General features: G+C 47.9%; 1 long non-coding RNA gene across 1 annotated transcript; it reads right to left on the bottom strand.

Moving 5' to 3' along the window:
* Positions 1-1,369: 1,369 nt before the first annotated feature.
* LOC117096711 lies at positions 1,370-6,515 on the bottom strand. The gene is made up of 4 exons (XR_004442603.1): positions 6,316-6,515; positions 5,209-5,337; positions 3,661-3,729; positions 1,370-1,425 (listed from the first exon to the last, which is right to left on the bottom strand). It is a non-coding gene; the product is annotated as an uncharacterized LOC117096711 (long non-coding RNA).
* Positions 6,516-14,756: the final 8,241 nt, after the last annotated feature.

Raw genomic sequence — 14,756 nt, forward strand, 5'->3', positions numbered from 1 at the left:
AGGAAATAGTGGCTGCCTTCTAATCCCTGAGAGGCTCCCAAAGTTGACTGTGGAGAGGTTTCCTCCCTAGTTCCAGAGAACAGAGCTAGGGCAGGTAATTATACGAAAGGAGTTGGAGCTTGCACCTGAGACTGGCTGTCTTGATAGGAAATGAGTTCCCCATCACCAGAGGTATGCAAGGAGAAACTGGAAAACTATCGTATTAAGGCTGCTAAAGAAAATTCCTTCTCCAATTCTAGAATTTCCAGGGCAAAGGAATGCAATCCAGACCCAGGCCATGCTAAATTCCTCTCTTCTCTCAATAGTGGGCAGAAAGAAACCAGGCATGTCACATCCATCTGACATTAGGAAAATTCTTATAAATAAAATAGTTCCTATAAAAGCTGTATGAGCTCTCTCCAGTCCATCTCATCTCGACAGTAATAAAACCAAGCCCGTAACTCCAGCGTCGTCTTGCCATCTACAAGAGGAAACGCTTATTTTAAGAAGTATAAAAAGAAAAGTAATTTACAGTCTATTAACATTTTAAAAAGTGTGTTAGCAAGAAGGGGGAATACATTACCGGCTCGATGAGGGATCCAGAGAGATGAGGAAAGTGGAATCATATAAATTTCCCTTGGTCTCCATTTTAACCTGGAGAACTTCACATTCATTCCAAATCTCCTAGCATGTTAGCTCATTTTTTTTTCTCTTTCCTTAAGAAGAAGGTTTGGTTGAGGAATGGTGGCCAGGAAGGATGCAATGAAGTGGGTCCATGAGGCAAGGCAGGGTTTAAATTCAGAAGTCAGATCTGGGTTCCCATCCTGGTTTGGGTCCCCAGTTGTTCTATTTTGATGCAAGGTTCCCAACTTCCATGAGCTTCAGGCAAGTTGTCTAATCATGGTGATAGTAAATCCCAGCGTCCTCTTTTTTAATGCAAAAGTCTTAGCTTTCATGCAAGACTTGCAAGGGCTCAGTAACTGCAGGAGTGTAACTGACCCTGCCAGGTGTGTAGCGTATAGTAGGTCTTCACTTAGCATCTGCCCCTTGCCCAGCAGAAAGGACACCATTTGCATTCCCAGAACTGAGCTGAGCCCCGGGTGGGGGACCGGAGTAGGTTGGGGATGGAGCTTTTTTTTTTTTTTTTTGAGACGGAGTTTCACTCTTGTTGTCCAGGCAGAAGTGCAATGTCATGATCTCAGCTTACCACAACCTCCGCCTCCCAGGTTCAAGTGATTCGCCTGCCTCAGGCTCCCGAGTAGCTGAGATTACAGGCATGCGCTACCACGTTCAGCTAATTTTGTATTTTTAGTAGAGATAGGGTTTCTCCATGTTGGTCAGGCTGGTCTTAAACTCCCAACCCCAGGTGATCCATCCACCTCAGCCTTCCAAAGTGCTGGGATTACAGGCATGAGCCACTGTGCCCAGCCAGGGATGTATTTTAACCTACAAATCCAGGGAAATTCGCGGAAACAATTGTAGAAGGATGGACTTCAAGGGAAAACAAATCATTCCCTCCTAGGAATGCAGCCATACAATGACTAGCCTACAGCAGGACCTGGGGCCCTGGGGGAGATGCCAGGCTGTGGGCAGGGACTGCAGACCTGGGGCATCCCGGGAGGGAGCTGCTTTCCACGTGGTTATCACGTAGAACTTGGACAAGGGCTGAGTCCTGACTTGGGTCTTCACCTGCGATGCATCACAAACACGCCCTTCCCCCTTTGCACATGCACACACACCCTTATATCCACACATGCACATGCACATGCCATAGCTTATACATATACACAGGCATGACCAACACATTTACATACACGTGAACACGCCTACCCATCCCTTACCCACACATGTGCATGCACAAAATGTAACTTTTACACACACACACCAACACGATCATACCTGCGGGCACACCACATGTCCATTCTTTATCATCGCACATAATGCACACACACCGCCCCTCATGCATGCTTCAAACGTGCATGGCAACACAATTGCCTGTGTGCACACACATATGCATATGCACAGACTTAACATCTGCATCTGCACCCATGCACACTCCCACATGTACACACAGGTGATATACCCACATCCTAATACACGTCCAGCACTCACAGCCGCGTGCCCAGCACATGCATATGCCAAACACACAGGCATGCCACACGCGTGCGTGCGCGCACACACACACACACACAAATACATTCATGCAGCAACCTTCCCACCCTCCCGCCCCCTCCACGCGGCATCTCACATCCCGGCTCCCTCTGGCCCCCTGGCCTGTGTTTGTGCAGCTGTTCCCTCTCCCTCAAGTGTTGGGAGGGGCAGGAAGAGCAACATCAGGGGAGGGGGCAGGCCACAGTCAGCCCTAATCAAGAATTTCACACCCCCCCACAGTGACCCGGCCCCTCTGCAAAGCCCCCACATCCAGCTGGAAGAAAGCCCAGAGCTGGCTTTCTTAACAGGCTCCCTAGGACAGTAGGGGGCCCGCTCCCGGAGTGTACCCCTCCCTGCTCAGAGGCCAGGGCTCAAAATTTGCCCATCTCGGCGGGTTGGGCGGGGGGGTGGGGGGTTCTTGAATGCCTGAGTCCTGCTTCCCCCAGCTGGGTGCCCAGCCAAGGGCTGGCAGGCACCAAATGGGCCTCTCCCCTTATCACCCTTTCCCAGGCCTTATCAGGTGGGGGGAGCAAGGCAGGAGCTGTGGGCCCCAGACACATCGGGCTAGCATGCTGGGGTTCCCAGTGAGGCTGAGCACGTCGGATTTTAAGATCTGAATCTTGATAGGCCCATTCTCAGAAACGCACACCAGCACCTCCCCTGCATTCTCCAGCTAGCTCAGCATCCTCAAAAATGCCTTGTGGCCTCACTTCCTGGCCTTTGTCCAAGATCTTCCCCACTCCTGCCAACCACCAGCACCCTCTCAAAGATGTTTCTCTCTCCTTAGCAGGCACAACTCTTGCACATCATCTTTCAAGACCAGAGCAGGTGCCTCCTCCTCCAGGAAGCTCTCTCTGACTCCCTCCTCCCTCCCCAGGATTTAGTGGGCAGGTCCCTTGGTGCTCCCCCTGGCTGCCTGTTCTTCCTCCACCTTGCCCTTCTCCGCACTTCTGAGCCTCCATCACCATAGCAACCCCAAAACTGGCCCAAGGCCTGGCTCAAGGTAGGTATTTGCTGAAGGGAGGAGGGATGGGGTGGAACTCTGTTGGTGCCTCATATCCTCAGGCCTCGTGAAATGAATTAGGTCCCTGATCTTAATTTAAGAGTTAAATAATACCACACATATATTACAAAAGTTAGGTAAATTTCCCCTTCCCTCCTGTCATTACCTAGAAAGCTGCCAACTTCTAGATTGTAATTATGTACATGAATAATGAAATTAGCATATCTATCAGCTCACTCCCTGCTCATTATGTACAGGGAAGAGCCTGTGTGTTTCCATTCCAAATCACCCTCCTCTGGAGGCTCGCCGGGCTCCAGGCTCTGCAAAGGCCCCTGGGGAGGGGCTGCATGCCCACCTCACACCTGGGGGCTTCTGGAAGCCCTGAGAGACCTTCCTGGGTGGGGTGTTCATGTCTGATCAGCCCTGATCTGCATATGATGGGTGAGTGGGAAGCACTGGTTGAACTTGGCATGGCAGGGGTGGGGCTATGGGATGGGGGACTGCCCTGGCGTTGCAGGGGGAACTACCTGAGTTCCTGGTTCACTCCACATGGCTGTGGGCCAGTGGGCAGGCCTCTCCAGGGCTTCTTCTTTCACCTGTAAAGTGGGGATGACATGCAAGTAAGCAAATGCGCTCCTAAATGCAGTGTCACGACACAAGCAAGCTTGTATTGGAATTCTAGCCCCCCCATACATCTGCTACATGATGTCTTCTCTCTAGGCCTCAGTTTCCCCTTCTGCAGAATGGGAACAACGCAAGTGTAAGGATCCCATCACATTCCTAGTGCAATGTGGAGCACTGTGCTTGGCACAGAGTGAGTGCTCCATAAACATGAGGGATTGTGGCTGTTGATGTCAAGATTGGCATTTACGTTAGGCCTGAGGTGGACCCTCTCTCCTAGTGGAAATTCTCATCCAATAATTGCATGGAAATCATCCAAAAAGTGGGCACTCAGGTTTGCCATGTGTCTCTACTCGGCGTCCCCAACTCCTCAGCTTCTCCTGGAATTCAGTGGGAATGCCAAGCTCTGGGCTCTCCCCCACTCAACTCTGTCCAAAACACCTTCCACATGGGGCGGAGGCCATGGACAGGTGGATAGGGAAGGACTCACCAAGCCTAAGGGTGCCTGCATGTATGTGGCGTTTACTTATTCACTTACACACATTCATTCACATTTTCATTGCGGGATCCCTGTGGGCAATGTAAGAGGCAATAGGGAGCCAGTGAATGCTTGTGAGCAGAGGAGGGCTGAGTTCAGTCTGGCTTTGCAAACTTGCTGAATATATGAATGAATGAATGAATGAACAAGGCAAATCTTTTTACTCCAACCCAGTGCTGGGATTCAGACAGGTTACCTGGGGACCTTAGTCCAGACCCCCTTGATCCTACAGAGAAAGGCTCAGGGCCTCAGCTAGGAGCACCCTCATACCCTGACTCTACTTACCCAATGCTGCAGGACTGGCTGACTCCTTCACAAGCCCACTAGCACCCCTTCACAGCTGGGCACCTTTGCAAGCATGAGTGCTGTCCTTGGGGCCACCAAGAAAGTCAAGGCCTCCTCCCAGAGCTTACTGTCTAGAGCTTCGCCAATACAAGCTGCTAAGCTTCTTTGCCCCGTCACTCTGACTGCAGGCAAACTGTGGCCCACTGCACAGATTAGAAATGGTGGTATCAACTCCAGGATATATATGGAAGCTTCTAGCTCAGACCCACAAGGCTGGGCATCTTCAGAAGAAGCTACACATTACTCATATTTTACAGCTTCTTACCCACCCCACCCCTATGCCTGGGCAGGACACACCCTGTTGTAAACAGATCCGTGTTGGTAATAATAATAATAAAAGCTAGGAAACCAAGCAGTTCCTACCTGCTCCACGCACTTTACGTATATTCCTTCATTTAACCCTTGCAAACTTAGCGAAGTGGCTGGCACACAGTAAAAGCTCAATAAATGTTTGCTGAATATATGAATGAATGGACGAATGAACAAGGCAAGTCTTTTTACTCTGGCCCAGTGCTGGGATTCAGACAGACCTCAGCTCAAATTCTTGCACTGCCACTTGCCAATCAGTTACCTTGGTCAAGTCACTTCCGTTCTTGGAGATTTTAGTTTTCCCATCGGTAAAGTGGGCGTGATGATATCTTCCTCTCAGGCTGATGTGAGATTTCAATGAAGCTCCACATACAAAATGCTCGCACGACACCTAGGGCGGCCCAGAGTCGAAACAAAAGGTTTTTGTTATTGCTATTGTTGGGGATGATGTCATTGTCTCCATCTGCCCACTTGGCTTGCAGTCATAGGTCAGGAACTCAGAGACCAGAGGTCACACATTGGTGGTCTGGAGACCTTGTCCAGCTCCCAGATGTATTTTGTTTGGCTAATACAGCACTTCATTGATTTTTTTAAAAAAATCTAATTAGTTGCCAATATTTAGAGATTGGGAGATTTCATGTAAAATACAGTTTGGGATCTCTCTTGGCATTTCAGAAGTTTGGACCACATGATAATTATATTCACCCAGAGCAGCTGGGCTCTGCTGGAGATGAGAAGCACCTACCTCTTTCTTTCTTTCTTTCTTTCTTTCTTTCTTTCTTTCTTTCTGTCTGTCTGTCTGTCTGTCTGTCTGTCTGTCTCTCTCTCTCTCTCTCTCTCTCTCTCTCTTTCTTTCTTTCTTTCTTTCTTTATTATTTTTTGAGACAGAGTCTCACTCTGTCACCCAGGCTGGAGTGCAGTGGCATAATCTTGGCTCACTGCAGCTTCCACCTCCTGGATTCAAGCAATTCTCCTGCCTCAGCTTCACGAGTAGCTGGGATTACCGGCGTGTGCCACTATGCCTGGCTAATTTTTGTGTTTTTAGTAGAGATGGGTTTCACTATGTTGCCCAGGCTGGTCTTGAATTCCTGGACTCAAGTGATCCTCCTGCCTTGGCCTCCCAAAGTGCTGGAATGACAGGCACCCGCCCCTTTAGAAAGGGTATGAGGTCCCATTCTGCCCCAGTCCCCGCCACTCCCTGTTGCCTCACTCTTGGCCAGCTCCATTCATTCAGGTAGTCTGCCTACCACTGGAGGATTTTCCATCTGGAAGCCCTGCTCTAGATTTTCTCTTCTGTGAGATCCACCAAGAAAGCTCCAAGTCACAGTCAGCCAAATGGAGTCAAACAAGAAGAAGAAAAAACACACACCTCACAGTCATGATGTGGCCACTTATCCCAGTTTCACAGCCTGGGCTCAGAATGGAGTCCGCACATCCCCTTCCAAGCTCCACCACTCTGAGGACGCTGAATGCCACCTTCCCACCCATGCCCAATGGGAAAGCCCACAGAAAGCCCCCTAAATGGCCCTGATCTCTCCCGGAAAGAGGAGGGCACGCCGACAAAATGGCTCCCATCTGACCAGCCTGGGCACAGCTTCTTGACTCTAATTGGGGACGCAGTAATTAGATGATGGCAGAGTACACCCCAGGCTCAGCTTTCAGCCCCAGGTCCCACCGACAGGCCATCCCACTTGGAAAGTTCGCCTGACATTCCTGAGCCTGGCCGCCTTGCCAAAGAAAACTCAAGCGAGGCTTGTCTTGGCATGGACTCAACCCCTAGCCTCAGCAGGAAAACCAAAAACATTTACACAGCTGGGCCTGCGACGCCTGCTTCCCTCAAGAGTTTGTCAGGGCTTGGATGGCTCGGCGGACTCGGGGGCACTTCTGAAGGGGACTGTGTTCCCGAGCACGGCCAGGCATGGCCGGCCAGACAGAAAACACCGCGGCCACCCCCGGGAGGTGGGAAAGAAGGCGCAAGAAAACACGCTCTGGGAGCTGGAGAGGGGCTTCCTGGGGGCTGGGTTTTCATCCATTCGTTGATCACTGCACGGCCCCCCTCCAGCTGCAACCACATCTGCACAGGTCATCCTGGCCAGCTCACCAGCCGACCTGTGCGTGTTGGCCAAAAAACAATCCAAAGAAGCTGCTTATGGCACGCGGAGCGCCTGGAGCCCCATGCTGACAGCTCTAAAGGACCGTCTCTTCGCCGCTCTCTCTTTGCACTCAATCCCCCTTCTCTTTTCCTAGCAGCCTTTCCATGGCATTCTCCGATGCTCTTCACATCGTCTGTCCCGCCGGGCACCCCAATGAGGCCCATTTGGCCTCCTGGTTCTGAATGTCAGGGACTATGGACAGGAGGTCCTGGAGCCAGTGGTTCAAAGCCGGGAACCTGGCCAGGCGCGGTGGCTCACGCCTGTAATCCCAGCACTTTGGGAGGCCGAGGTGGGTGGATCACAAGGTCAGGAGATTGAGACCATCCTGGCTAACATGGTGAAACCCCATCTCTACTAAAAAATACAAAAAATTACCTGGGTGTGGTGGCGGCCGCCTGTAGCCATTCAGGAGGCTGAGGCAGGAGAATGGCATGAAACCGGGAACTGGAGCTTGTAGTGAGCGGAGATTGCGCCACTGCACTCCAGCCTCAGCAACAGAGCAAGACTCTGTCTCAAAAACAAAACAACAACAACAACAACAACAACAAAAAACAAAGCCAGGAGCCCAAACACATTGGTGAATACACTGGGGGTTGCCAAGTTATCTGCTAAGTCCCTCGTGATCCTTCTGGTCCCTCCATCCCAGTGGTCCCCACTGCGGTCCAGGCCACTATTGGTGCCCGTGCGACTGCAGCAGCCACCTCTCAAATCCTCCCACCTCCACTCCTGCCCCCAGAGCCCATTCTCTGAGCCGAGGATAGTCCAACCTTTATTATTCTCTCAATTATAAAACATTTTAAAAGTATAGCAAAATGCAGAAAATACGACTTTGCATAATTTAATGATTCACCATCAAGCAAACACCTGGGTAACCACGAGCCAACTCAAGAAACAACCTAAAGCACTTTCTTTTTTTTTCTTTTTTTTGAGGCTGAGTCTCACTCTGTTGCCCAGGCTGGAGTGCAGTGGTGTCATCTCCGCTCACTGCAACCTCCAGCTCCCAGGTTCAAGCAATTCTCCTGCCTCAGCCTCCCAAGTCGCTGAGATTACAGGCGTCCACCACCATGCCCAGCTAACTTTTGTATTTTAGTAGGGATGGGGTTTCAACATGTTGGTCAGGCTGGTCTCAAACTCCTGACCTCAAGTGATCCACCTGCCTTAGCCTCCCAAAGTGCTGGGATTATAGGCGTAAGCCACTGCACCCGGCCAGAAGCACTTTCTTGACTCCCTTCAGTTCTACTCCCTTCCTCCCCACAATATTTCATGACTATCCTGACTTTTGTGGTCATGATTTCTTTGCGTTTTCTTCAGGCCTAAAAACAACATAGTTTAGCCCTGTCTGTTTTTGGGTTTTACGTAAATGGAATAATAATAGTAATCATATTATTATTATTTTGTGTCTGTTTTCTTCTTTCCCATATTATGCAGTGAGATTTCTCCATGTTGTTGCACAGAGCTGTAGTTTATTCATTTTCACTGCTGTATAATATTCCTTTCCATGAACATACTAGAGTTTTAAATCTATTTTACTGTTGATGTGGTTTGGGTCATTTCCAGTTTGGAGATGCTATAAAACTATAAATTGTTTTATATTCTGGTGCCCAAGTACCTGGCACATAGTAGGGTTTATAGTCACAAACAGGTTCCAGAGTCAAGCACAAGTTCAAAGATAGCTGTATTGCACAAAACTAAAATGGTTTGTTTTCTTGCAGGACTTGTCAGAACCTTTAATGCTTTAAAGTGTCAATGTACATTATGACACTTCACAAGCACCACCTCTGTGCTAGTTAGGCCCAGGTAATGCAAAAGTAAATAAATCTGCCTCAGGGAGTAAGTAGGGTGGATGGAAAGTATTAGTCTTAAAATCTGGTCATGGTTTTTACTTCTTCCTGACTTGCTGTGCAGGCTTGGATAAGTTTCTTGCCATCTCTGGGCTTCTGTCTGCTCATCTGCAAAGTGTAAGTTTAGAAATTGTTACTCCGTAAGAGCTTTCACCTCTGACATTTCAATACCCATGGACCAGTATTTTAATTGGCCAGAAAGATTCTGGAGGAGGGGATGCCTGGATCTTGAGGATTTGGAGGAGTTGGGTGTCAGGGGGAGAACAGCATGACAAAATTAGTCTGGACTGCCTGGAGGTCATTTAGGGGGAAGTAAGGAGAGCAGCAAGGCCGAAACGGAGTGCTCATCCAGAGAATATAAAAGAGAAATGATTATAAAGCTCATATCACCTCATTGCCAACCCACTTTCCATCCCTACTACATCATGAGAACCATTAGAGACAGGCAGAGACTTTATAACCTACAGCCTGTATTCTCTACAGGGGTGAAGTTTGCCCCTTGAAGGGCACAAAGTCTTACAGTCATACATACACTCCATAAACGGATATTCAATATATCTGTACTATTAAAATTTCACTGGTGGGGGCATGGAGTGAGAAGGGAAAAATGTCTAAAAGAGTTGCTTAGGGACCAATAAAAAAAAAAGGTGAAGAAAAAAAGTGAAGGTGATCTATAGGTCGCCTATTCAAATGCACATAGGAACCAGGCAGGAAACTTTGAAAGTAGATGGTATAGGAGGCAATAAGGAGTGGTGGGGACTGCGGCAAACTGGCATGCCCAGACTAAATACATTATAGCCCTTTTTTTTAAAAGAGTCATTTTGTTCAGGCCAAACAAAACACATCTGCAAGTTGGATCGGGCCTGCCATCCACCATTTTCAACTCTAAATTTAAATGAAGAATCCAGTTCCGTCCCAGCTTCCATGACCAATGCAAACACAGCACTCATTCTGGCCCAGCGCTCATGGGCTGCTGCAATGTGAGGTATCCCTGCTCTCTCTCTCTCACACACACACACACACATATATCCTCCCCACAACAGGACCAGCAGCCTTGTTCCACAGCATGCACACATGCATATTATGGGGATTAATGCTGTGTGATGCATAATTAATGATGCTGAATAAACATGCAGATTGGCAATCACCGATTGACTGCCATGATCAGATTCCTGAACAAGGGCTAATTGATTGGCTGCCTGTAATCATCATATTCAACACTATTTTCTTCAGCACATGTGCAAACAAATCCTCGTAAAGGGGGCCCATGGCCTTGTCTGTTTCAAGAGACACAGACCCTATGTTTGAAACTTTGATCACTGCTCCAAGTAAGGAGGCTTTGGCTCCTGGGCTCTTTTTCACCAGCAAGCACCAATGATATACCACAGTGGGCCAGGTATTTTACAGTCATCGAGGGAAGTGTAATTATCACCATTTTGCAAATGTACACAGAATCAGGGTGCCACAGCTATCAAAAGGAGGAGTCAGGACTCCAAACCAGTCTGTTGATTCCAAAATCCACCCTCTTTCTTTTTCCAAATAGTTTCTGACCTCCTAAAGTTGATGGCACAGCAGAGGAGAAATGGGATTTATTTACTCATCAATTCATCCCAGACACTGGCAGTACAACAGTGAATCAAACCAGTTCCCTCCCTGCTGATAGCTATGTTCTGGTACCTATTGTGTTTTGAAAGTCCCAGAGATGGTATCTCTCCATGAGTGCCTCATAGAGGAGGTGGTGTCAGAGCAGGGTTTTGAGGAATGGAAAACATCTGCAAAGGAGATTATGAGAGAAGCTCATGGCAAAGACAAGAGCAGCAGCAAATGTGTGGAGGTGGGAAAATAAAAGGTGTTACCTGAGGAGAAGTAAATGGGCCTACTGGGGGTCTTGGAGGGAGACTACAGGAAGATAAATATGTATAAGGAAAACAGCTCAGGGCCATCTGGTGGGATCCCTGAATACCAGGATTGAAGGGAATGGAATGGGGTGAGACTGGGACCTGAGTCCTCCAGAACAGAGTAGATGCTGAGTGTCAGGGACTTCCTTGGGTCTTTGCTGACTTCTGCCCCATATTTATTTCCTCCTGCCACCAAGAGCACCTAGATGTTTCCTCTGGGGGAACATCTCTTCCTCATTCTCACCTGTGTGGTTTAGGTGGGACCCGCCCCACACTTCCCAAACAATAGGACCTGCTACTTGATCAACGCTTCTCTTTCTCCTGGATGCAGAGATTGATACGAGATCATGGAACCCAATCAGGCCCATGACGTAAAAAGAGATTTGGCAGAGACATCAGAAGACATTGTTCTCTCTTAAGTGATGGTTACCAGAGGGTCATCCATGACCTTTCAGATGGGACAGAATGAGGATATGAGGCCTGATGAGGCCACGTCCACTATCACGAAGGGAGCCTCTGGTTCAAACTATACCTGAAGCCTATTCTGCACTGGGGCTTTTCAGTTATGGAAACCAATAAATTCCTTTGGTTGTTTGTTTAAACCACTTTGAGCTGGGTTTTTTTGTTTGTTTTTTATAACCAAAGACTCCTAACAGATATAGGGAGATTTTACTTCCTAGTTCCTTTTGGAGAAATGCATTTAATTAAAGGTCAGAGCACAAAAGACCCTGGAGTTCTCTCCATTGTTGAGAGGAGGAGAGGATGGTGCACAGTTTGGTCATCTGAGCAAGATCTTTTGGTTCCTGTTTTGTCATTTGCCACCCTTCTCCTGCCCTATCACCTTCCTTCCCTTCTCCATCATCTTCCTCCCCCTGCACATCATTAGCAGGGCTCTGCTCCTCTTTTTCCCACCACCCCTGGAGGACCTGCTCACAGCAAATGACCAGGGCTTCGGTCACGTACACCCTACTGATGAAAAGTCATATTACATTTGGAAGTTGAAAGGGCTTCACAACCATTCTCTCATCTACTGTAAATTAAATGAGGTAAAAGTATGAAATGAGCTTAGAGCAAGGCCCACCCCATGGCAAGCCCGGGTTACATGCTCACAGCCAGTCTGACCAACATGGTGAATGTTAAAGCATGGTAAAAATACAAAATTAGCTGGATGTGATGGTAAATGCCTGTAGTCCCAGCTACTCGGGAGGCAGAAGCAGGAGAATCACTTGAGCTTGGGAGGTGGAGGTTGCAGTGAGTCAGGATCAAGCCACTCCACTCCGGCCTGGGTGATGAATGAGACTCCATCTCAAAAAAAAAAAAAAGAAAAAAGTTCAAGAGATTGATTTATTGTACCACATGGTGACAATGGTTAATAACAAAGTAGTATATTCTTGAAAATTGCTAGAGCAGATTTTTTTTCTTTTTAAGACAGGATTTTGCTCTGTTACTCAGGGTGCAGTGCAGTGGCATGATCTCAGCTCACTGCAGCCTCAACCTCCCAGGCTCAAGCAATCCTCCCACCTCAGCCTTCCAAATAGCTGAGACTACAGACATGCACCACTATGCCCAGCTAACTTCTTCTACTTTTTGTAGAGATGGAGTCCCACTATGTTGCCTATGCAGGTCTCAAACTCCTAGGCTCAAGCAATCTGTCCTCCTTAGCCTCCCAAAGTGCTAGGATGACAGGTGTGAGCCACTGTGCCTGGCTGCTAGAGTAAATTTTAAGTGTTCTCACCACAAAATATTAATAGCTGTATGACATACAACGCATGTTAATTAGTTTGATTTAGCCATCCCACAATGCATACCTATTTCTAAACAATACAGTGTGCATCATATGTAATTTTTATTTGTCAATACAAAATAATAAAGCAAAGTGAGATAATGAACATACATGCTCTAAAAGTTGGCAGTACTTGCCAGTGCCTTTACTATGTTCATGTGCGTTGACCATCCAAACAGAAGAAATATATGTGGTATTTCCCAAACTTATTTGTCCACAGAACCACTTAGGACTAGTGTTCTGGGGAACATTGTCGGGAAACAGCAGCTTGGGATGGTCTCTGATGATTTCTTCAGTACCTTACAGCCTTTCCCACTGGCCAAGTGGTAGCCCCTCAGCAAGATGCATCCCTTTGCTGGACCTCAGTTTCTTCCTCTGTAAAGTAGAGAAGAAACCCAATATAAACATACCTGGAAGTGCCCAGATGAGGATGAGAGGTGCCCAAAGGCATGAGTCCCGGAGGGAATATGCGATTGCTCAGCCACTGTGAATTCCAGGCCTGACCCGTCTTCCCTACCCTTGCCCATCTCGGAAATATATAATGACAGCTAAAAGCAAAGTCACCAAAAACATCTGATGAGAGACTGGGCCTGAGGGTTCCTGCCATCCACTGCTGTCTCTAAATATCTGTAGCATCTCCACATTTCAGTAACTCACTTTATATCTTCACAGGGAAAGAGTCAAAGAGAGGACTCACAGCCACGGGCTAACAGTTACTGTCACTTGTTGCGGTGTTTACAAGAAATGATCTCCCCGCTTTGTGTTTCCCTATTTCCATTTTTAAAAAATCATTCTACAATAATGAACATAAATAAACTGTAAATTTTTTTTTTTGAGACGGAGTTTCGCTCTGTTGCCCAGGCTGGAGTGCAGTGGCCGGATCTCAGCTCACTGCAAGCTCCGCCTCCCGGGTTCATGCCACTCTCCTGCCTCAGCCTCCTGAGTAGCTGGGACTACAGGCGCCCGCCACCTCGCCTGGCAAGTTTTTTGTATATTTTAGTAGAGACGGGGTTTCACCATGTTAGCTAGGATGGTCTCGATCTCCTGACCTCGTGATCCGCCCAAATACCATGATTTAAACAGTGCTTTGGGAGCTAGTCTGCCCTGGGTTCTGATTCTGGGTGTAAACAGAACAGTCCTTTCCCTCTTGGCAGCCATTTTCTCACCTCTTAAATGAGAATGATACTCGCTGTCATCTTTTGCTGTGTGATAAGCTATCCCAAAGCTTTGTGGTTTTAAAAAAATTCAGTCTTGCTCACAACATTGTGAGTTCAGGGACTTGGGAAGGGCTCAGCTGGGCAGTTCACTTCTGAGCTATGAGATATCTGCCCGGGGCAAAATGAATTGGGGAATCCACTTCCAAAATGCCTTCTTCACTCACTCACACATCTGGCACTTCAGGGTTCCTCGTCTGTCTGTCTGTCTCTCTCTCTCTGTCTTGCTCTCTCTCTCTCTCTCTTCTCTTTCTCTCTTTCTCTCTTTCTCTCTTTCTCTCTCCTCACCCCCACAGGCATCTCACCCTCCATGCCTTCTTCATGTGACTTGGGCTTCCTTACAACATGGCAGCTCAGAACACATAGAGCAAGAGCTCCATGAGATCTGGGTGAAAGCTGTAAGGTTTCTGATGACCTAGCCTAAAAAGTTCTAGAACATCACTTTCACCACTTTTTATTGGTCAAAGTTACAAGGCTAACCCAGATTCAAAAAGAGGCATATTGGTCCCACTCTTCACGGTAGGAATGGCAAAGAATTGGCAGTCATTTTTAATCCACCACACCCACCTACCCTCCTGAAGATTCTTATGAGAACTGGATTTCAGATGTCTATGAAGGGCTTAGCTCCATGACTGCCATTGGAGATTCTGAAAATGTGAATCTAATCAGATTGTCACCACACCTAGCTTTGATCATCTAATTCTCTGACACCTTCACCAAAATTGTCAAGTTCCTGTGAGGCTGCACCTCTGCATCTCTCTGACTGCCCCACCCACCCCTTCCCATCATTCAGTGTTCCAGCCTTTCTGGCCCCTTTCCCCTCCTAAATATGCCATCATTCCTCCAACCCCAGGGCCTTTGCCCACGCAATGTTTTCTGCCTAAGATGCTCTTCTGCCCACCTCCTCTGACCTGATTAACT

This window comes from Trachypithecus francoisi, unplaced genomic scaffold (assembly GCF_009764315.1).
Source record: "Trachypithecus francoisi isolate TF-2019V2 unplaced genomic scaffold, Tfra_2.0 Lachesis_group14, whole genome shotgun sequence".
NCBI classification, from domain to species: Eukaryota; Metazoa; Chordata; class Mammalia; order Primates; family Cercopithecidae; genus Trachypithecus; species Trachypithecus francoisi.